At 30.5% G+C, this 26280-nt stretch overlaps 2 long non-coding RNA genes across 2 annotated transcripts; both read right to left on the bottom strand.

The window, feature by feature from the left end:
* Nucleotides 1–1531: 1531 nt before the first annotated feature.
* Nucleotides 1532–22723, bottom strand: LOC123659682. Its single transcript, XR_006744059.1, has 2 exons — nucleotides 22641–22723; nucleotides 1532–1866 (listed from the first exon to the last, which is right to left on the bottom strand). It is a non-coding gene; the product is annotated as an uncharacterized LOC123659682 (long non-coding RNA).
* Nucleotides 12696–13626, bottom strand: LOC123659681. Its single transcript, XR_006744058.1, has 2 exons — nucleotides 13423–13626; nucleotides 12696–13016 (listed from the first exon to the last, which is right to left on the bottom strand). It is a non-coding gene; the product is annotated as an uncharacterized LOC123659681 (long non-coding RNA).
* Nucleotides 22724–26280: the final 3557 nt, after the last annotated feature.

Here is a 26280-nt window from a genome sequence, read left to right as displayed (position 1 = left end):
CAAACTACAACGCAATGATAGCGTTTAAATTACACTTCTAATACATAAAAATTACATAGTAACATTCGTTGTAGTAGTACCTATATATACAAAAGACACCGCCCACTGTTATTTGTGAAACGGTTTCTAAGATAATTTTTAAAAAAAATTAGAAGGCCCTTGAAAATAAATTAACTGGAAAGGGATTCTATTGTCAAAGAAACATTCAATTTATCTTTGTATAAGTTTGTCGCCATTTACTTTACTACAACCGTTGTAACTATACTTTAATTATTGAATCACGTACTATTTACAAAACGCTACGTGTGGCAAGGCAGTGTCATGTTTTCTAAGACACTTGATGTGCGTAATTAATTCATTACTGAACTTGATTTAAAATCAATTGACGTAGGAATAATAAGTATTACCAAAATAAAACTCATTTCTTAAAGATAGTGTAATTAATATTTAGATTGATACAAGTATTCATCACCTTTGCCATTATATTTTAAATGAATGACGTTCGTATGAAATTGTTATTGTTAGTGATTAGCGATTGCGAGAAAAACGGGGAATTTTCATTAGTATAAAATAAAACATGAGATCCAAATGCCACGCGTTGAACTCTTCGGTAGGGCCATCGATCGATTCGTTGCGCTCGGCGCTGGAAAGACCTACCTACAACTTGTTTTGTGAATCTGTTTAGGCCTCGCCGGAAAATTTAAAACTTTGGTAACATTAATATCTTCTTTGTATTTATCACAAGGATTCATTTTTATAAGACAGTCGCACATTTTTTATAAATACGATATCGACGACGCGTTGGCGCAGCGGTCATAGCACTGGCTGTTACGCTAGCGGTCGCGGATTCGATTCCCGCTCACCACAGACATTTGTATCGACCATATAGATGTTAGTCGTGGTCTGGGCGTTGTGATTGTGTATTGTGTGTGTTTCCGGACCCTCCAACACAGGAGAAAATCCTACTGGGGGATCCGTTGAGTGTGAAACGTTTATTATTTAAAAAAAAAATTAATATTTTCACAAAATGCTACTATGTATAGTAGTATGTGAAAACCTAAATGTTTTGCAGATTTATTGACCAAGTTAAATAAACACCCATTTTAATAATATTATGGTAGATTACGTCGGAGTTTTACAACAAATTGAAAACAAACCGAGATCATTGCCACAAGTATGGACAGCATAATTCATTCACCTTGTTTTCTATAACGTAACCAAGATAGCAGCTGGCCGAACGGGTTGAGAAGTATTTTAAGAAAGTATAGTAAGTAAGTTGTATTATTGAACAGTTGCATGTCTCCGCTACATTGTGTTTGTAATTTTTTGTAAATATTTTTCAGTACCTACTCGTAGCCTATATTTTATTAGTTATACCTATTTGAACAAAGTTTGTCAAACTTTTTTTAAGCTCATTATTTTCTAATGTAAAACTTTACGATTTTCTGATACCTTCTCTTCATATCGACAAGTGTGAATATGAACGCCTAATAAGATGCCTGGAAGTCTTAACTAGGAAAAAGAACATACATTTTAAGTTATAAAATTTTATTCTACGTAAGAGTGCAAATGAAATATTTTAAATCAAATAGCAATATTCATCTAAATGCATAATCATGTATCACCTATGGAGAAGACTTAAATAATGGGTACATTTCAATATAATTACGAAATTATCATAAATACTATATTATAACTAAGTGAGTACACTTAAGTGGTGTTATGCAGTATGCTACACAGAAAAATAAATATTAATAATAAGTCCGTGCGTCACGCAGGTCATCGGTCGTCCAGAGATGCTAGAGTTCCGCGTGGGTGCGCGGGCGCCGGAGCGTGGAGACAGGTGCGTCCGCGCAGCGCTGTGATCTACCATATCAGTGTTATTTTAACAACGCAGTTTAGTTTTATCTCGACATATGCACAAATTTTGATTTATATTAGACTCATTGTAAATCTACTATATTCTAAGAAATATAATTGTGTCTACTCGCAAAACGAAAAAAAAAAAACGACTACAATACCAATGTATGAATGACAAGTAATACAACGTAGGTAGTCGAAAAAACAGTCAATTGAATACACATTAGTAAGGATAACATTATTAGGGATTAAATTTAAACGGGACCACATGAAGAAAATCGGTTCACCCTATAAAAAGTTAAAAGGTAAGCTCATAAAAAATTACAGTCGAATTGAGAATCTCTTTTTATAGAAGTCGATTAAAAACTAATAAAAGGCCTATGCAGCGATAGAATTGTTTTACAGAAATTCCTATATAGTTCTTTTGAAAGTCAGATTATATTTAAGTAGTTTACTAAATATCATTTCATAAAATTATACTGTCTACATCCCAAAATTGGAATTCATTTAACAGTTTATCGAATTTTCACAGATCGAATTCACAGTGGAAATGGTAGGCCTCTCAGTCCCTGTTTAATCTTCATTATTCAAAAGCTAGTGTTTACATTTATACGAAACGGATTACGAGGTGATATTGGAGACAACATTGTCAGATTTTCCTTATACCTCCATAACGTTGGACAGCTAACGTACCTTGAAACCTTTAAAGACTTGTCGTACCAAATTGGGTGACGCCTACACACGTTATAAATTACATACAAAACATAAAACCCCACTTGAAATTATTAAACGCGTTGTAGTATTTATCCATATTTTATCGCCTCTGTACTTTGTTGCAAAATAAATATTTTTGATATCAAAAGACTATTTGACATTTTAGGTAGTTTCTAACTTTGTTTGTTTGTAGAAGGTAATCTTCAGAAATACTGATCCGATCATGAAAATTCTTACACTAACGGAAAGCTACACTATTCAGGAGTGATATAGATAATATTTTATTGTTATTAATCAAAAAAATCAGTGAAAAATAATAGTAGATGTAAATCAATAAGTCGGAGAAATACGCGAGCGAGATAAAAACTTTACTATTGCATCACAAAAATAATTAACGCCCAACGAAGTGGGCACGGATCGGACGGCTTAAAGCCATATTTGACAAAAGTTATTCCCTTTATTACCTTATATAGTAGCACGTAACGTATTATGTTAGTAGTATATATTTTACAATTTTATACATAATAGAGCTTGTACACGCGTCTCTATTAGGCTAGACGAGGTAGAGACGAGGGTAGTTTGATTTACTATTTCGTTGAAACTTTCAATTATAGTTTATACTAGCTATGCCCGCGATTTCGACCGCGTGTAATTTAACAAAATAGTTAATGTTCAGTTTGCAAGGTTATAAAATTTAAAAAAATAACAACAATAAAAATAGCCTAAGTTACTCCTCATTACATTAGCTATCTGCCGGTGAAAGTCACGTCAAAATCAGTCCAGCAGTTTCAGAGATTAGCATTTATTTATATTTTCTTATTATATTAAATAATATTTAATGTTTTATTCAATACACGAAATGATCAAAATCATTGCGCAATAAGCGCTGAATCACATAAAATACTAATAAAGTAAAGTACCTGAATTGATCATATCAAAATAGGATATGAAATATGAATAATAAAGCATTTTGAAATAGAAAGTTATTTGTAAGAGTAATATGAATGCGTGTCACGATCATCTATGCCAGTACAATAACGTGAAACAGTCAGTGAGCTGGCTGATTCATCATCGAGCATTCTAAACTATTCAACCTATACACGTCAAGGTTTATGAGAAGGGCATTTTTACAATCCATACACACAATGTGGAAACTGTATTTTTAGAAACGTAACAGTTACATTTTTGATTGGTGACCAAAGAAATGTATACCTAGGCTTTTTTTTAAATTTATTTACTACCGACATTAAAAAAAGTATGAATTATTTCAAATTAATATAGATGATCTACTTCTACAAAGCCGCCAGCATCAGCTAGTTATTAAATACTTAAGTATGCATTTGATTGCAGTTTGTTGACTCGCATATTCTGTATCCCGTCTTCTGGCTCAGACGTCTGCCTGCCCACGCTGCAATAACTAATTGCTTCAGGTCTTCTTACTTATCTGTTGCATTCATAGCGAGAGAACACTCTCAAATAGTTTGTTATTCCTGTTTCAAATTAAAATCTTAATTTATGTTATAGCGAACGATAAGTAAACGAAGTTGTCTTCAGTTTACAAGCTACGAGGAAATTAAGTCAAGATTCGTGTATTATTATTATTGTTTAAGTTACAACATTTTCAAAACTAAAAAAAGAAATGGATTTTGTTTTACATATTTTAATATTAACGTACTGACAAATTTTGTTTTGATTAAAAATAAATCAGCTGTTATTAAATCTTCACTTATTAAAATAAATATCACTTATGATTCACAACTTCCACAATGATGAATAATTTTACTGAAATTTGATTTAAGATTTTATTCAAATTTTAAGCTGTCACTATGACGAGAATTATTTAAATAGTTACAGAAAATGGGAGCTACTAAGTTCAAGCATTTTAGTTGAAGATTAAGTATCCTTATCATATAGATATATATACTCAAATTTTACATTCCTACTTTAAAACTCTCACTTCAGGTGATTTCAAAAAATATAAATACTTATATTCGCCTTTAACTATATATTTAGCTTATAAAGAATTGCAGATTTGAAACATATTCTTTTTAAATTAATCCAAAAAATAAAAATTAGTAAAAAATGTTTATGTAAGTAAGCATATTATTAATCTTACATGTTGCAAGAAGTGCATTACGTACCGGTTATTCTAGTCTGCCATTTCATCTATTCCTGTACGTTGCCCACCAGACGCAATACTATCTTGCACATATTATGCGGTGTAGAGTGTACATGCAAATAAATTATGTTTATCTTTCTAATCTAGGAACGTGTGTCGTAACGTACGCCAAGGAAATTCTATTTTGTTACATTGTAACATTCATAGAATGTAACTGTTACGGTGTAATGTTACTAGTGTATACAATACGCCTTTTGCAAGTTTACTTGCTTTGATCCTAAAGAAGATCTAAATAATCCAGTTCTATCAGTACATTTTGCAAGTAACGGATTTACATATGCTTAAGTTAGTCATAGAGCTCCATTGATACGCATCATAATTGCACGCATCAGACTATCGTGCTATCGGAAATGCTGACTTAGAGCAAAATTCCCCACGCGGTTGGTACGATAGCTAGCTACATGCGGATACAGACGGATTTGCAGCCAGTGAACACATCCAACGCATCATCATATCCTCGTTATGTAATTAAGGAAACATATTATATAGGGCATATATTACAGCCATTTATAAGTATAACTTAAATTCAAACTCTACAGCATTATTTAGTCCATTAACTATTAATTTTAAGTGTCTATTAGTAACGCAAACGTGAGAAGGCCCGCTACCGCTGTGCCGTGTGCTAAACACACGGCTCGGGCGCGGCATTCTATTTCCAGTCAAACCTACGCATCGTCTACTATTTGTTTATATGTGCCAGACATTGATGTATTAACCGCTATGTATAACTTCCATAATTTTTCATTACAGTTATAAATCAAGTATTTTGTAGGGGCACTGAATTTCTTACTGTTATGTTAAAAATTATAAAAAGATCCTTTTATCAAAACAAAGTTGTTGTTACATTTTGAATAATCTGACTGACAAAGTATTATATTATTAAAAATAAATAAAAAACAAACAATGTAACAAGCAGTTTCTAAAAAAATCCTTAAAAACTTCACAAGACGTCAAGAAATACTTTGTTTTGAATAGTAAACTGTAAACGCGTGTGAAAATATCTCTTTCTCAGAAATGAAAGCAACATTGTTCTGTACTGAAATAAGTTCAGCTCAAAGCGAAGTCAGCTAATTAAGACCAAGCTTACGTTACGATCACTTCCCTTTGAAATCTAGCGCGCAACTCCGAACTACCCGGAAACATGAGAACACCCAACAATTAAAATATTAAATAGCGATTTAAGTGCATACAGATTCAGTTAGTAACAGCAATAATAACTAACATTATATAAAGTATTCTAAGGCAGTAATTGCAGAAATAATTCAGTACATGGTTTTATGTGCTAAAATTATTTTTATATTTGACTTAATTAAAGTAGTTATTTAATAAAACCTATCTACAATATATAGTGCGATGTTTATAGAGTTAATAAACAATATTGCAATATCGTCTGTATATGTTGGTACATTTTTTGAAGTTATAAAAATACTATTTTTTTTATTATCAAAAGAAACTAAATCTGCACTTCTATTGTTCCGCCATTTCAGAATAAATTTCAGCAGGATTTGGTTCATTAACGTTGTTTAGTTTTCAAATTATTTTTAGGCTATAATTTGAAGTAAGTACAAATTTCTTCGATTTGCTATCAATTAGACTTCCCTAGGGGTATCTCTCGAATTGAATTTCGATACGTATCAGACTTGTTGAAGTTTATGATAACTAATGAGATTATAAGTAAAACTTTTTCTTGGTTAAGGTTAGGTTAGGTTTTCCAAGGAGTATTACGCCAAAGTAATTTTAAGTATTTTGTTTTTTTAAGGAAAGTACTCATACTCGTAGATATCTTAATATATCGCCCCAAAATTTTATTTAAAAATATTAATAAATGAAACAGTTTTGAAATTTATATAGAGCTAAGTAAACGCAATTTTAAAAATCGTGTGAAGTAGGTAGGTTTCCTATACGTCGGTTTTCTGATAAAGGTTATCCTGCACATAGGTTACGAATAGACTTTAACAGCAGAAGGTAGAATAGGCCATTAAGAGTTGTATCTCCTCAAAAAATAAACTAAAAATTTTGGATTCTTATTTGCAAATAGATCTGATAAAAATATGTAAAGATTACAATAATCGGATGGTAAATAAGAATAAATTACCAAAACTTTCATCTATTGGAAACAGGCCCTGAACCTATGATTATCGAATATATATATATACATATATATATAACACACACTAATGAATTTTTTTTTCCATACTTTAATAATTGTCAACCTTTTTCGTTTTCAAATTCTGTGTTTATAATTTTAAATTTTAATTTTTGTTATATTATTGTGTTATTGTCATCCTTGTCTACAGTTTCAATTATGTTTTCGCTATCTGAACGCAAAGTCTGATTATGTAACAATAAACAAATATTTGGGGAAGACACTGTGGCCTGTAACACAGCTTCTCTTAAGCTAGCACAGGTCGCAGGGCTTCTAGATAATGTAAACCACATAATTTGAGCAAATAAAACTATTTTATTATTATTATTATTATTATTATTATATATACAAATAATGTAATTAATATAGTAAGTAGTACGAGTATCACTTGGAGGTATCGATTTTTTTTTCGATTCGTACAAGTCAATCCTAAAATTTATAATAATTGCTCGTTAAAAATTATTTACGTAGGCGTTCAATTTCTTATATTGTTTTTACGGAGGCATAAAAATAAACCCTTCTAAAAGTGTATGATTACTTTTCGTTTTAGGCAGAGATCGTGGTTATTCCTGGAATAATAATATTATCTTCTTTATTGCGAGACCGCCTTGTTTATCAAACCGATGATCTTATAAAAACAAGTTTGTCGGTAGGGATTCTAATTATGTAGAATTAATCAGCCCAAAACGAGGATATCACGACGTGTATGAATCTTAGATGTTTTCGGAGACAGTTTTGAGACCCCGGCGGAGAATGTTAATTTAGATTTTATCCAGCTACTTTATTTCAGAGTTTTCCATTATTGGTATGATCGTCAAATTTTATTTTCAGCTAATGAAGGTCAAATTATTATTTAAAGTACTAATTGGAAGTTTTTATTTCTTGAGATGTTGATCTGACAAACATTGTTTTGCGTATTAATAATTTCTAATTAATTACCTATTCATATATAAATAAAAATATACTTTACGGCCTATTTTACCTACCGAATATATACAAAAAAAAACACAAAATCTACCGATACCGATCACCGAGACACGAGATTTATAAATACCTATTATTACTATTATTATTATTGATTTTATTTGATTGTTATCAATGACTAAATTATAAGCTTTTTTAGACTTTTTTTATTATTGCTAACTTTGCTAGTAAAAGTCAGTATCTAAAATCATTATATGATATTTCGTACCAATAGTTTTTACAGATAATACGTAATTCTGTTGTACTTTAAATGTTACAAACTTCACTTCGTCGATTTTCAGAAGGTGAATGCATACCTATAGATTAACATAAAGCTTACATTGAAACATAGTATGTTTATTTAGAAATTGTCAAAAAGATCAAGACGGCAACCATATTGTAATTTGTAAATAATAAGTAGTTTAGCATTAAAATAAGTAACTAGCGTTTTCCATTATAAAAATTTGACAGATTGCAACTTCTATAAACTGTGTTGTAAATCCAACCTATGAGTAAAATTAAACAAGATAACAAAATAGGACACAGATTATTTTAAATTATGTTTAGTTAAATATCATTCATCTAAACACTAACTCTCAATAAGCCAAAATTTACGTTTGCACCGCTATGTAGAAGTATTTTGAATACTAAATAAAAGGAATATTTTTTTAAGTGTTTAAACTTAATTTTCTTTCGTTTTGTAATTAAATATAATATTATACAAAGATGTATAAATAATTTATTTACATCATTTTCAATGTAATGTCATAGTTACATATTTCCACCGATAGTACAATATGTGGTTAAATGTATTCGACGAAAAATGCCTGCGGTTTTGTTATAATACCATTAATTATTACCATTTACGCAGAAGTACGCCATGATCATAATCATCCTTATAGGTCTAAGCTTTTGCCGAACAGTGGTATAAAATAACTAAAACCATGACTGCACTCCACTAAGATATCAGAGCACTATTTTATAGTATCATATTCCTATATTTTTAAGTCACTTATTACATAAATAAAAATAAATCGCTAAATGTGTTGCTATCAGGAAATTTTTTTTAAAAAAAATTAAACAATTACAGAAAACGTAACGAACGTTTCAACTTCACGAGTTTGATAGTTCGCAAGACAAGACAATGTCTGTCGAGTCAGTTAGCAATGTAATAATTCAAATAAGACGATTCGATTAAGAGTTAGATTTGTTAGGGATTACTTTTCCAGTTTTAAATATTTTTTATATTATTTTATTAAAATTGTCAAATTTAATATTGTATCTCAATAACATATCATGGGCTCATGCTCTTATCTTTTATTTTGCCAAATTATCATTTTATATACTAGTACCTGGATGACCGAACTTAGCTCGGTATTTTTACTAAATCATGTTTTTTGGAAATCATATTTAAATACGAATTACATATTTTTTCGATTTTACCGCCATAATAATAAAAAATAAGAACTGACTATTTAAATAAAAAATAAAGAGTGCAATTATAAAAAAAAGAAAAAATAAATAAGACATTTTCTAGCATCATCATTCTGTCACCATGATTTTTTTATCATTCTTAATGTTTTCAAACACAAAGCAAGAATTAAAATTAGCAGTTAAAATAATAATCTAAAGTAGCAAATGGGATCTCAGCGAAATCGTCAGAATTTTATTTAAAATTACAAAAGTGCATTCTCGTTTTTTATTATCAAGACCAAACTTTAACACCTACTTATTTTTACTTTCAAAATCGAAATATTTTATCGAATGTAATTTTTTTTCTGCAATTACAAATACTACTCAATCACCTTTATGTTTTCACATTAATTAAATAAAGAAAGAAAAATAAAAGTGGACAAAAATAAATCTGTTTTCTGATTTAGAAATTAGTCAACATTAAAAGATAAAATTAAAAAGTTAAATATTACATTGTTTGTTTTCTGTATCAAATTTAAATTCATATGTATGATGCTAGTATACTTTTAAGCTCATATATCTAAAATAAGGTATTAAAGTCGATACAGAGCCTGAAGTAAATGATGATGATGTTGATGATGTTTATTTATGCTTTACTAGCTGACCCGGCGAATTTCGTACCGCGTAAATAGAGAATGTATTTTTTTTTTAATTTTCTTCTAGACAAACCTTACATCCTTTTCGGTCATATACATATACCACATGGCCTGATGATATCATATGTTTATAATAATAATTCTTCATTTCAGACTAAAGTCCATATTGGGTTAGTACAACAACAATACAAACTTAAAAATCAATGAATAAAAATAAAAATATATAAAATACATAAATAACTATATGATGCAATAATTGTAAAAACTTAAGATTAAAATTGTAATATCAATAAAGCGATAAGTTTAATAATTTATTTAGAAATAGATATCTAATTTCGAGTTTACTCGATTTTACCTTGCAATAATAAATTTAATCGATTTTACTTAATAATATTTTTTTATCAATTGTCGGCATTTTATTTATCACTTTATACATTCATATGTATAAAGTGTCTCAATATAAAAACACATACATATAACATAAAAATATAATTTTATAAGTACCAAATTATGTTTAATAATTTTGTCCAGCGGGATTTTATTATCTTTTCCACTGAATAATTGTAAAATGAGTTGAAAAGATTGTTTTCCTGTTTTCTGGGTTTAACCGTTTTAGCTAATTATAAACGTTTGTATCGCTATCGCTATACAAATAAACATTGTTTTAACTTATTGTTTTCCAATATAAATTCAAACGTGGAGGTTATGGTAAGACTCGTGCAGTCAACATTTTACTGGGGTCAGGTCACACTCCCCGTGGGAAGGGAGCGCGTCATTCACAGTCAAATTAGGTCAAACCACTACTGACACAAATGTAAAATAATCCCTACAGCTGGAATAAATGAATAAACTTCACGTGACGTCACAATTGACTTTTTATAAACAATACAAAAAAAAGCAAATATTTTCTTTAATAATATTTTACTATCAAACATTCTTTAATAAGGCATTATTTTAGTAATAAATGTAATTATAGACTTTAAAACAAGATTATTTCCGAAAATAACATTAATTTACATATGAAAATTCATTGCAGGTTTAATGTCCCCAGCATTCTGTTAAAATCATTAATTGCTAACAATTAGGTCACAAGCGGTGGTCAGACATATATACATATACATATAAGCCTGACCTTATAATAAGTTCATAAATGTAAATCTCTCGATTTTAAAGATCTCGTTTAACTATTTTGTATCTTGTATAAAAACTTTTTCTTAAATTCAATATTTTGGTATTATTTTAAATTTGTGCAGTGTTCGTGTTTTTTCCTTTTATTGAAATAAGTGTTTATCGAAAATTTTATATTACTCTTCTATTATCTTTAATAAATACGATTAAAAGTCGTCTATTTGTATTCCGTCGAAATAGGTCAGGTCGGATCTTTAGCTGGTTGCAATCGCCCCGGTAACCCAGATGCAGCCACAAGGGCAGGCCTACCCCCGGCTTGAATAGATTCTCTGGTTTATTATTACAGACATAAATGTCACGATAACAGTGATAATAACAATAGATAAATACCTCCGTTCTGTAACGGTTGTATCTAATCAGTTAAATTCTGCTAATGACAGTTTTGCTAAAATATTCATTAAAGAATTAGTTTAAATTTAAATTCAGATATTCCTCTTTTAGACGTGTAAATTCCTAACTAAACTTAATCGCCTAGAAAGAAGCAGAAGGCTCTTAAAATTTATTTAATATGTTTTCAAAAACTTATATACCTATAATTTTATATACCAGTATCAATGACAAAAATTCAATTGAATAATACATATTGCCCTTCACTTTGTGTGTAAGGTAATAGCTATCCTGATTACATAAGATAACTTAATTAACAAAAGTCGAAACCAGTTCTGAAATATCTATGTACCAGCAAAATAAACTCGCTTATTAAAACTATTTTTACTCCGATCTTTATTCTTTTAAAAAAAATTTTTTTCATTTATATCGTAATAGAGAAATTTAACTAAAATTCTTTTAAGATTAAATCAATTGATTGCTACCATTTTGACTTATCTAACACTTCTTTTTCTCTTAACGAACACAAACGGTGTAAGTAATTTAGGATTTTTTTTGTTTTCATTTTATCATTGTATGTATATGTTTAATTATTGCGTAACATTATTCATATTTTTTTATATGTTATAAATAGCACATGTTGTAGCTTCTAAAGCTCTTCATTTAATAAATTGTCGTAATGATCTAACATTTTAAAATAAGATATTACACAGATAAAAAAATGCCGTAAACATTTTAATACTCTGACATTATCGAATTCTTAGAATTTATTCACTAAACAAGTTATGAAGCTCGATAGCTATGTACATATGAGTATGCGAGTGTAAATGTATTGACGCTCACACAAACACATGTTGCAGTGACAACACGATGAGTAAACGAGTAGAAGCCTAGTTACAAGCGAAGTGTTCTCTAATGCACACAGGTTTAATTGCACCTGTGTTGGTTTGGATTCTGTGTGTGTACGTTGTAAGCGTAGGCGGTACGTACACAAAGCTTTCACGGCGCAGCCTTGGCCGCGAGACACGTGCGTCACTAGGGTTGCGATGAGGACTTTCAGTTGAAATAATCTGTGCTATATGAACTATCTAACCTAAACTGTACCTGATGCATGTTTCATATTTAAATTTTTAAGTTTTTACTGTAATATTTCGATGTATGATAGATTTACGTGATGTTAGATTACTCTTTGTCCTACATAAATAAATATTGCTTTTTTTGTACAATTTTTAGAAACAATAAACACCAGTAACAGTACAGTAAATTCCTCTTTTATTGAAGTAACGTTTAAAAATATTTAACAATTTATGTCTTATTTCTCATAATTAAAGTCGTACTCTTAATTTATAACATTTTAGTTTTGTAAACATATTTAGAACCATAAAATGTTACATTAGTATTTTTTTAAATAATTACAATATTATCGACAAATATATCGATATTAGCGACTGCATTATTCCGAGGAAGGAGGAGGGAACCCTCCACAACCCCTCTGTCAGCTGAGCGGCACGTGCAGACGTAGTATACCAAGTAAATAAGCTAGATATACTTGATGTTTGTTAATCCACTTCTGAAATAATACTATTATCTGTACAAACTACTTATGTACTCAATAATGCAATATTACGTACATTCTATATGTTTTAACGTAATGTTGTACCTTATATAAATATAAAATCAATCATGTTGTGTTTCAGTTTAATAAAATATTAAATTAAATTTTTATAATTTTTTATGGTCAAGATCTAAAACATTTCTAGAAAATACGTGTTATACAATAAATATTTTTTAAACTTGTATTACTTGTATATACCTATTCCGGCCGTCAAATTAGTTTCCTATTATTAGCACCTCTATACGAGTACAAAATGTTATAATAAACACATTTACGCAATATTTAAAATACATAGTCAAACATAAACTAAATTACGTACTATATTTTAAAATACAAACGTAATAAACAATAATATACATACACAGTATTTCCTGTAAGAGTTGGTAACATAATACCTACTCAGCGACCACATTAAAACACATTGTATTTATAACGAAAGAAAACGAGTAACTTTGTTAAGTATTATTCATTCTCTTACAGATTCGGCCGTCACTTTGTTTTGTAACTGCAGCGATCGATCTGATATGCGCGCGCGCATGAATGCATTTGCGGTGTGACGGCTTCCCCGTATGGCCAAGGCTAGGCCTTTTATGGCTCACTTAAGTGGCCACTCACCTACCCGCTGAACGAGGCAGCAATATCAATGAACTGCCCATCAATAAAACATGTGGCACTAAGCCAGGAAAGGAAACGGCGAAATGAGAAAAAGAAATATTTGAAAAAGGCATGCAGTGCGTACACTCGATTGCGATTGTTTGTGCGGTTGGAAAGCATTCAATGTTAAGCTCCGTACACGATATGAATTATTCGATCGAATTCTTTTTTTTCTCGTTTCCGCTTACTACCCGCCATATTCGTCGTGATTGATTCAATGTCGTTACATAACTCGTATCGTTGTGTGGCCAGACATTCTAATAGGAAAAGGCTTACAGCTCATCGAAAGATAGCGCGCAAGGTTCCTGACACATTCAACCTTTGAACTCTCTGCGAGATGTTTTATCGATAGGTACGTGATGGCGGATAAAAAAACTAGTACAAAAAACGGTCCGTAGGAATCATAAAATGGTCGCTTATTCTAATGTTACAAACAATAAAACCCAAGTCGTAAATATACAACAATAAATAATTAATTAAACCACAAAACCTATTATTGCAAACAGCTAACACATTTTACATACATAAACAAATAAACGTTGTTATGTTTTTGTTCAAATAACCTTCGATATTGTGTATAAATTACGCATATTATATTTTATAAGAGGTTATATTTATAATAGCGAGGAATTTATTTATGTAACTAATTTGTAGACAACTATCAATTGATTAACTATATTGGGTTCGTAGCGACGCCTGCGGGTCTCTAATGAAGCAGGTTTGTGCAGCTGCATTCCAGCCACGCATTTTCTGGGAACACACTTTTTTAATGCGAAGATGGAATGTCAGTTTTTAGAGCCGGTGCGTATGATTTTTCATTGAAATTAAAAAGAAAACGCTTTGCGCTTGTGTAGACGTAATAAAACCAACTGAGAATGCCGCCGGCGTTCGTGTCCTTCTTTTTGTCGTCTGCAATCCTCCGCTTGTTTTGTTATTTGCTGACAACTAAACATGCATCTAAGGATGTAAGAATAGTTTAGCTATACCGAGGGAGGCGATACCGGTGCCCTTTATGGCTAATTATAACTATATCAAGCTAACGTAGCTAAATTATATATAGACGATTAAGTATACGATTTTTAAATTGTCGACACAATAATTTATTTTCATAATTAAGAATCGCGTGATATTACCCAGTAAAATTGTAATTACGATTTTGTTACTGAAAATAAAATACTCATGACGATTATATTATTTGTAAAATGTTCTCGACGTCAACTAATGTAATATTTAGTCTCTGTTAGCAGTCATAAAAGCTATCTATCTCTATTAGAACTAAAACGTCAGATGAAATATTTGAATCTATAACATTCTAACTCTTTATATAGTCTGAGACATTTTTAATAATAATTCAGAGTCCGGTAAGAAATTTTCGTAAGGTATAATTCGATACCGTGTGGTGTGGATAACCTGCTGAATTTCCCATGAGAGGGGTAGAAGCCCGACGTTCACAATCACGCGAACCTCCGAACGCATGATTCGCGTGAGAACTTTCGTGATCCAACCTTACACTAATAAAATATTTTGGTTTTTTTTTGTAATTATATACAAATGATACACACTTGCCTGTGAAACATATATTAAAGGTAAAACTATAAATAGTAATAGACAGAAAATCGATCAATTCAAAAAACTGTAAGACTAGAAAGCAAATCATTGAATGTTTTATATTATTCAAGTAGGCTTCAAAAACACTTTTTGAATCATCATTATGCAAATTATATTTTTATAACGGTTAATATAGGCATTACAAGAACAATTAAATTAAAATTTTAAACATATTATAAGATATTTATTTATACTAGTGGTCGCCCAGAGGTCGAAAGTCGACTATAATTAAAAATTCAAATGAAAGAAAATCAATAAATTATGGAAACAAAGAACCTTTTTTAAAAAAATTTCAATTTGACTACAGACTTCGACAATTAACAAAATAGTATGATACGCGTGTGTATCAAATACATAGTACATAGTGTGTGTAATTTTTTTTTTATTGATTTAATATATTTTTATGCATAATTAAAAAAAAATATTAGCATTCTGCACTCCTTCTCTATATAAACTATAAGTGTGCGAAATTTCATACTCCTCCGTCCGCGCAATTTTCGTAAAAAGGGGTACAAAGTTTTTGCTTCACGTATTAATATATAGATATTTAAATGATCCAATATGAACATTAAAAACACAATATTGACAGTAAATAATTACTGCACGGATAATAAAACACCAGTTTCATTAATTTTAAGTTCTAGTTATATAAATTACTGATTTTCTCAAATGAACGAGAACGGAACATCACAAATAAAAGATAATCCTGCACAAACAAAAACAGTTGAATAAGGAAAGCAGAAATCGTAAATCTACACTTGCCAAGAAGATTTCCAGTGCTAATTATGTACTGCAACGATTCGTGTACGAACTTGTGGTATCTCTTCAAACTTTCTGGATATTGGGAACTAATCTTTATTTCATAACTGAATAAATATATGAAATATTTTTTTCTATAATATGATTAATTTACTAAAAAAATAACAGGTTAAGCCTACATATCTCTAATACTGTTACGCATAGTGTAATATTTGGTTGACTTTTTCATCGTAGAGCAGTGCTAGTTTGTATAAAAAAGTTTACTAATCAACTTGAAATTTACAATTTTTTTTATTTCTTTTTTTATAAAAAATTCAACTACAATCTGTAAAATTATAAACGCATGTCAAACCGCGATTATCTGCTATTGAAAAATAAAATAAAACTTTCCTATTCCTTCACTATTTCCTACACGATTAAACAAAATTTTGTTTTGAAGTAAGTATAATCACTTGACTGGAAAACTAGCTAAGAAAACGGGTAGACATAGATTAAATAGGGACTAAGGTAGATATACTCTATATCTATATCTATATATATGAAAGTCCTATGTTTTTGAAGTAAGAGACTTGAAATTTAAAATGTATGCTCTATAGATGGTGAGGAGGTGTCCAAATAATGCATCGTAATTATATATATAAAAGAGAAAGGTCACTGACTCACTCATCACGAGAACTCAAAAGCCGCTGGATGGTCCATCCATCCAAGATGGACAAAGATGAAATTTGGCAGGGAGGTAGATTATAGTTAGTAGACGTCCGCTGAAAACGGATTTTGCGATATTCCACCGCAGGGGTTTAATTGGGGTTAATAGTTTGTATGAAACATATACAACAGCTATAAGTTCGCCTGATAGGTTATTATACATTTTTAGTTTTATTATTAGGCCTGCAGCCTAAAAATAAAACTAAAAATGTGGTATATAGAGAGGTTTTATAAAAATAACTACTAAATTATACTAAATTGTGCCTTTTAAAAAGTTACTCAGTGTGATAAGTATTTCAAGTGACTGAAATAAAAAAATAATTTGTGTTAAAAGTTCATAACCACGCGGACGTAGTCGCGGGCAACAGTTAGTGTATTATAAAACAAAGTCCCCAAAAGTGTATGTGATCGATTCCCTCAAAATGTACTGAACGGATTTTCATGCGGTTTCACCAATGGAGAGGGGACTTCAAGAGAAAGGTTTACGGAACGGCTAAGCCGATTTTGATGAGAGTTTCACTGGAAGTTTGCCGGGTGACAACTTTGTGACACACTGATTTCAACGCAGGCGAAGCCGCGGGCACAGATAGTTTTATATAATTATGTGACATATTATACTTGCGAATACTTCGAGTCGGGTGATTTTTTATATGACGCTTAAAGTTTTTATCCATTTTAGGTTTTTTAGGTTTTAGTTACTTATTTTAATATATCATGATGATATATTGTGGCTTTTTTGGTTTTATTATTTGTTTATTTAAACGTAATATATAATGATAAAATGAATAAATGTAATATAACTAACCGACTTCCAAAAGAGGAGGAGGTTCCCAATTCGACCTTATTTTTTTTTTATATGTTACTTCAGAACTATCGACTGGATGGACCGATTTCGACAATTTTTTTTTAATCAAAAAGTGGTGCGTGTTATTTAGTTTAGTCCCATTTAAATTTATTTGAGATCTAACAACTACTTTTCGAGTTATATCTAATAATGCGTTTTTACTTGACAATTTTTTCGTCGACCTACGTTGTATTACACGCAACACAAACGCAACGCAAACACAATTATGTATTTTAGTATTATAAAATCTATATGTAATTGATAAAAAGTAAAAGTCGTGCAGAATCACTTTAGCGGTTGTCGGTAACTCTTATGTACCAATGTGTATATTAGTGAGGTCAAGCAGGATGTAAAAATTCTACTGCAGGTACAATCGTGCCTTTTTTGACATATATAGGAGAAGCGTTGCTCAAATAAAATAAATATAACAATGTACAATATTTAATTTATTAAATAACAGCCTTATATAGAGGAACATAAGAAATATTCAAGTCTAAAGTCTAATAATGTAATTTTCTTCGTGTATGTGTATATGTTTATATGTATTTATGTGTGTAGTGTATTTATATATTTTTATATAATACGTTCTGTAACTTTTAGTATAAGTAGTTAATATTGTTTGTAGTATGTGTATATATGTATCCATGTATATATGTATCCATGTATATGTGTATATTTGATTTTCTTCCTGTTTTCTTTTATTTTAAGTCTGTACACCCTTTCCGCTTTTTTCACATTATCGCCTCCAAGCTGGTTGTCTGGAAGAGACCACTGTTTAGCGATAAGACCGCCTGTTGTACATTTCTTTTTGTGAATAGTTTAATAAATTGTAAACTTCTTTTTATGTGTACAATAAAGAGTAAATTATTATTATTATTATTATATTTTTATTTATATAATATAGAAGAAAGATATGAAAATAAACTGAGAAAATAATTATCAAAAAAATATCTTAAAATTGAAATGACTACTTAAATTATTTTTAGGCATAAATTCATCATTCTTTTTTAATTAAGTTAATTAATAACAATACGTATTCCTATATTGTTATTAAAATAATAATTGTAATATCAATAAGCTTAATTAGCAATATACAAGGTCGAAGAGTATTTAAAATTATTAGGTTACGTCATTTAATTAACATAAATGTAATTAAATTTTATTAAATTTTCCTTTTATTTTTGCCTACTTTTATACGTGAATATTAATTATAATATTCGATTAAATATATTTGTATTTAAAAGACAGATAAACCCCATTTTTAAACGACTTCCAAAAGAGAAGGAATATAATTATTTTTAGTTAGTGTGGTGAAGAAGATAGTTTAAAAAAAAGTTTGGAGATTATTGATTAAGATATTCTTTTTCTTTGAAGTTTTTAAAAAAAATTATTATTTTCGATTTACAAGACTAAGGTTTTTTTTTAAACCATAAAAACAAATGTTAATAAATAGGTATAATATTGGTGATTTTTGTGATATTTTTTAATAAACATTTCGATTAACTGTAGAAACACTTCATCAATACCTATTATCTGCATAAAACTTGAAATGTAATATGTAGAATATCACTAAACATTTATAATAGTGAATTTAATTTGTTTTCCACTTTATATCTTTATGTTACGCGACTGGATTAGACTTAGACCTACTGTTAAAATTCGCAATTCGAATGCGATAAAACATCGGGAATGTGCATTCGTTTATTAAATACTAAATTCCCAAGTTCATACTTTTTTCTTATGAATAATTCTGTGGCTACGTCAGTCGATATGACATGTGAAAACACATTAGTAGGCTGAACAAACAAAAGAACTAACAAACAATGTGTACATTCTGTTTCCAGTGATAGTTCTTACATCACGAGCTTTTTAGCAACGTTTTACATAACTTGTATTTGATTTTTGTATTGCAGTTTTTGATATGTATGTATGTGTACATAATTCACAGCCGTTGGTTGAAATAGCTCTTTAATTGAACCTCATCCTCATCTAGCAGTTTTAATGAATAAAATCATTCTACTAAAATCCTAAACTTCGTTTGGTCGACTGAACGAATACAATTTTAAATATTGTAGCTAAACGTTTCTTATGATCGACCAACTGTCTGTAATGTATGTTGTATGTTTGTAACCGACTCCTTTAGACTTCATTTTGACCCACTTCAAACATTCAGATTTCATTTACATTTGTAGACTTATCAAGGACCGATGACAATACACTAATTTGATAAGATCTTCTACTTTTTAACCGACTTCCAAAAGACGAGAAGGTTCTTAAATTGACCGTATTTTTTTAATGTATGCTACTTCAGAACTTTGGACTGGATGGACCGATTCCAACAAAAAATTCTTTAATCGAAAGGTGGTGTGTGTCATTTGGTCCAATTTAAATCTATTTGAGATCTAACAAACACTTTTTGAGTTACATCTAATAATGTGTTTTTACTTGACTATTTTTTCGTCGACCTACGTTGTATTATACCGCATAACTTTTTACTGGATGTACCGATTTTGATGACTTTTAATTTAATCGAATGCTGTTTATCATGTAGTCACATTTAAATTTCACCGAGATCTGATAACTACTTTTTGAGTAATCTTTGATAACGCGTATTTACTTGACTATTTTTTTCGTCGACCTACGTTGTATTACTTGTCGATGTAATTGAAGTCGGTTTTTTTTTCGTTTGCGAGCAAATACAATTATTAGTTTGGTTTATTTATAAAAGCGTGCTTTTATTTTTACTAAGTATTATTTATTTCGTAATATTTGTACAGGCTAATATTCGAAGGAATGGTTATCTACAAACAATATAAATAACGACAAAGATTTAAAAAACTATCATATCAAACAAAAAAATTTATGTTATTATTACCGCTTTGGAAAGTTTAAATTGCAAACCTATATTTAAGTAATAAATTTGGCATAAAAATAGCTAACATCTACCAAAACAAACAGAGGTTGACGCATTTTAGTAAAAAAATTGAACTATCCTCGTCGTGGCTCGTAATACCTACGAATCCCACGTTACGGATACTTTTAAGTAGTGATGTGCTGACTCGCCGAGTCGGTTAATACGGTATTCGAATCATGACTCCGGTCCACGATTCCTAGTCCGAGTTTTAGTCATCCCGCATCCCAGATCGTCGTCCGCTCGCTGCGAAGGCTAAATTTGTTTTTAAAAGGAGTTTTAGAGGGAGGAGAGGGGGGGGGGAGAGAGTTCGTCGAATCGTCTCAGATTCGAATTTTGAACTCAACTCTTGGATCCCAATCCTAGCTTCGAGTCTGGCGTACTCGAGTCAAAATTAATTGGCACTCGAGTATACGAGTTCAAAGCAGGAATCGAGTCTGACTTGAGAAAAGCCGCGCTCGGCACATCGTTGGCTTGTAAGACGAATGCGTATCTGTGAACGTTTCGAATGTGAAAATCATTTAACTACAAAACTAGACCTGTAGTTTCATAACATAATTCGATAAAAGGCTAGTAGTCGTTTAATTGATTTACGGTTTACATCTTTGGCGTTGTGCCATTCATTTCCTTATTATTATATATAATATTAATAGGTATTTATAACAATATAATGTTTGATTTATATAATTTGTAAACTATAAAATGTTTTAATGAATTATAAGCCTTCCAGCTTGGCAGTTGATGGTTTAAAAGTGTCTTTTTACTTAAAAAATATTATACTATTAAGTAAATAATATAGTCAATTCTGCTCACACTAATCAATAACCTAAGTTTATAACAAAATTTGTCATTTAATGACAAAGAATACATAATCTACTTACTTAAAGTCTCCAGCTATGAAATATCAGCAATCAGAGGTTATTACTCCGATTACTTCTCATTGCACAAAAATAACTGATAAAACATCCCGAACACTTGAGCGTTTATCGTGTCCGTCTAATTAGGAACGTTTAAAGTTTTATCTGGATCCTTTAACGCTCGTTAGCTATATACGATAATAATAGCTCGACAAACTGGGACAGAGCGTACGATGTTTTAAAATAGAAGCAAGTAGCGCGAATCGTTAATACTTATTAAATACACGGCTAAAGTCACTAAACAAATGATTGCTGACAATTAGTCAATTATCGCGAGGCTGCCGGCGGCGCAGGAGCGCGGATCGCGTAGCGCAGTAGCTCAGTGATGAGGTCGATAACATCGATTAATGCGAATTTTTGTATGGCTATATATTTTTTTAACATTTTTCTCCTTATTCGATAATCTATCAAGTAAATTTTACTGGATTATCGTTATTTTACACCTAAATTAGTATTTTCAAACTGTAACGAAGCTTATACCACATATATTACATACAGTTATAATGAATAAACAAAAATGCAGGTAAGTATTTTTATATATAAAAAATATAATATATTTTGATTTCTGCCATACTATAGAGTAAGAGTAACAATAATACTTCTTACTTTATGAACGTCAAATATCACACTACTTTACCAAGTCAAATCTTTACCTAAAAAATTAATTCGAAGTATTATTACCGTTCATGTCCATCACTAATAATGATGTTTTTTATACAGGATCAGTGACCATCACAAGCATTATTAAGTAAAAAAAAAACAATATTATCGATAAAGCAATGCCCAGCCTTAGTAGCTGTTAGGTAGTGTTTCTGCGTTTATGCAGAGCGCGACAAGGACGTTGACCCGGCAACCTTGAGCTCGCAATTAATTTCAATCAGCTTTAAACCTCATTCCGACTCAACACTACATTTAAAACGCCAGAGATGAGCAAATTTTCTTTTCTTTTATTAATTAACAAAAATTCGAATACTCGAACTATGTAAAATAAGTACGTATTTAACAGATCTATACGTTGTCAAAATAAATTGTTATTTTAAAGAGAATTTTTAACAAATTATTTTTGTTTGAGTAAATTGCAAAAAAAAAACTATTTACATGTTTTACATTCAAATTAACCTTACTTACATTTTTAATAAAACCGAAATACACTGGATTGTAATTGCATCGTGACCACTTACCTCTAACACGAAGAGGTGAGCACCACTTAGGAACTCTCAAAGCGCTCGAAATGCCTGCGTCCGACGAACGCGCCCACAAACACGAGCGCAAACACTACTACAATTTTACTATACTGTATGCCAGTTGGAGCGGCAGACCGAACACAATGCTTCACAATACCATCTGACATAAAACAATGCTCGTATTACATCGAACATTCACCACCAACGTATTTGTTACATATCTTAATACTGAAGCAATGTATCAGGCAACCGAGAAAACTATAGTCAGTCTCTTGACATAATCTGTATGTGTCAGGATAATGACCCGAGTATGCCCGTGCGCCGCGCCCGTGTTCCGTGCCGTAATAGCGATGCGTACTACGAACTACAACGTACTTTATTATATTGACTATTGTTACATGTAGTTATACGAACTGATGCCGGAGAGATTGAAACTTACAAACCTATTTTACATACACGATAAGCACCACTACACTAATTGCATGCGTAGGCGACCAAGCGCAGCGTGCGTATCTCTCGATTTTGTTTCATTGCGCAACACAATTTAACATTAAATCAGCAAAAGTCAACTGGTTTAGCAGATAATTATTTTTACCGAAAATTTATATATCGGCCTTGCACAATTTAGTAACATAAACTGAATTTTTGATTATAATTTTTCATGTTTTTATATCGTAACAGTAGATAATGTATTCCTTTTGTTTTAAAATAATCCGTATTTATATCATTCAAACAACATTGTCCTGGAGCATATAAAAATAAAAAAAATACGAACTGGTTCACTATCAAATTTAATATAAAAACATAATGAAATTAAAAAAAATCTTTAGAGCCAATTAATGCATAAGCTGGATTGAGAGTTAACAACGTGTTCTTCCTTATCACATTATTTCTGCGAATTCTGTATACTTACAAGAACTAGAATAACGAGTGTGTATCTTTTAAGAGTCTTATCCGCTATTATAAAACATTTTCCTGTTTCTCAAATTTTAAAAACATTTTGTTTTTTTAAATACGAAGACATTCACAAAAAAAAAAATTTATATCATTATGTAATATGTAACTAATTTACAGATACCTAATTAATAAATTGTTACAACTCATGTATTATTATGCTTACAAACATTTTATATTCAATAAAAATTCCATAAAGTTACGTTAGCTAGAACTAGTAAATGATAGTTACGAGTATATAAGGTACCTACGTTGCTATATTTATAATATGTAAAATATTGTCGTTATTCTATGTTCAATTTATTTTTATAAGTAACGTACCATTATTTATAATTATATCTCTTGTAATGAATCAGAGTCACGTGAACATACCTACCTACTCGCGAGTGCTTTAGAAAGCACCCGTTTTGGATGTTTGTAACACACAGAAGCAATGTGTATGTCGTATGTACGAATATTATAAATATCGTTAGCATGTGTATCGTAATACCTTTATACGCGTGCGCTCTCTTTGTGATTGTCTTTTGAAGGGTTTTGTATTATTAAACGCAAATCCTGTAATCCAAGGTGTTTTCAAGTTTAGTTATAGATTTTAATAAATATAAAGATGCCGTTTATATTTCAAGAAGCTATTTGTGTAAAATTACAGTTTTTGACCTGAGATAAGGCTACTGGGTAAAACCGTTTTGGATTAGTGGTAAGATACGGCTTAAAAGAACAAAATACGGTAATCCACATAGAATCGTATGATTAGGCTTCAATCTTTCTTTTGAATAGTTATAATTTTACTCAAGAATGGAACATTTACAAAAGTACAATAACTATTCATATAAAAATAAAGAAAAAAAAAAATTAAAATTCATTTTTCAATTCTTTAAAGAATTTAAACGATAGCATAAAACTAAATAAAATGTGGGTTAAAACTAATTTAGTATAAATCTTACTTCATCCTTGTGTTTATTTTAATATGAATATGAATATGAATCACCGTTTCACCAACACATCGATGTTACCGTGAATGAGGATAAACGATGTGTGTTCACTTTTTAGTCCAAACTTTAAATAAAGTGCATGTTACATTTACGTACACGAAACTTCAATATTTTAAATGCATAATTCACAAGAGCAGCCTTTTTAAAATTGTGCAATGTTGTTGCAACTTTTTTCTGAAAACTTGGCACTGGTTGAGTATTTTGTGAATTTCCTGACCTGACGTTTACAAGGTTTATTTTAAAAATATTTTTTTTTTCCTAAAAAAATTTCTTAATGTCATAAATAAAATTAAATATTAGAGTAATATAGGTACCTCATATTATTACTTTAAGTATCTACGTAATGATAAAAGTTTTTTTTATTTTTTGAGGTTAATGTATTAAGGTAATATAAATTCTATCTAAATCTCAATAAAATGGAGTTCAATTAATTGTTTTCTTACACATATCTATCGCTTTAGTCAGGTGTTAGTGTCTTACTTTACAACAAAGAAGCGTCAAACATATAATAAAGTATTGTACATTTACACGGCTTATATATAAACTTTTTGACAAATTTATTAATTGCGGATATCATTAAAATAAAGTGGCCTAAATTGTCGTCCACAATTTACTTCTTTGTAGCGAAGGTATCGGCGATATGAATGGCAAATTCCTCAGCCCACTTACTGGCCTGAATGATTTCGAAATTCTTGGCGCAGCTCCGATAATCTGAGAAAAAAAATAAACGAGCTTCAACGTAAATAAGCTCACTCCGAGTTTGAAAGTGCGCACAGTGGCACGAAAAATAAATCACAACGATGTGGTACGCTCGGTATAACGTATTTTTACGCAACGCAGGCTCTTTGTTTATATATAGTTAGTAACGATGGCATACAGACGGCTGGTTATTCAACCGGGCACATTCCGCGACGGCTCCACTTTTTGCTCGGCTGTCCGTCCTCCGGTCGAAGAAAAACGACCAATTAGAGCTTTTAGGGCAGGAATTATCGTCCCGCATTGTTCGCGTTTGCGTCGCGCCTCTCGAAAACATCACAAATACAATCTACTGTCAGATACCACGTCTCTTTCCTCGGGTTTGTTAGAATACGATCAATTTTAATATTATATACTTATAAGAAACAGACGTAAAATAAGTTTAACGTAAACTTTTGTACATATATCAGAGGGATATTACTTTTCTTCGGATAATGTGTACATAAGCGGACTTATATCATGTTATATAAGATCATTGGCGCCACCGATATTTTACGATGGACACGACTTGTATCAAAAAACACATGAGATTGAATTTTTAAACAAAGATACATGCATAAAAATAGTTAATCGTACATTTTTCTGAATGAGGCGTGAATGTTTATTTTAAGATCGAATAAATCTATTTAAACACTGCATAGCGCTTACGTTAAATATCAGACTGAGTTCTGAGATTTATCAAACGGCACTTGAATACTCACAGGTAGAGACGAAAATAACACAGTGGTTCAGAAGTAATCTTTTTATTCGTTATATCGACTCATTTAAATCTTGAGGCCTAGTGGCGGACAATGTAGGACCAATAAACTAAAAAAAGAGAATAATTTTATGGGTGTACGAGGCCCCCGAGCAACGACGCCAATAAAAGCGATCAACACGGAACAGACATAACAAAAACTCCTGTGGCGCACCATCAACATTATTTACATTTTTTC

The sequence above is a fragment of the Melitaea cinxia genome, chromosome 14 (assembly GCF_905220565.1).
Source record: "Melitaea cinxia chromosome 14, ilMelCinx1.1, whole genome shotgun sequence".
Classification (NCBI taxonomy): domain Eukaryota; kingdom Metazoa; phylum Arthropoda; class Insecta; order Lepidoptera; family Nymphalidae; genus Melitaea; species Melitaea cinxia.
The sequence above is the reverse complement of the archived record's forward strand: the minus strand, read 5'-3'. Positions and strand labels throughout refer to the sequence as shown.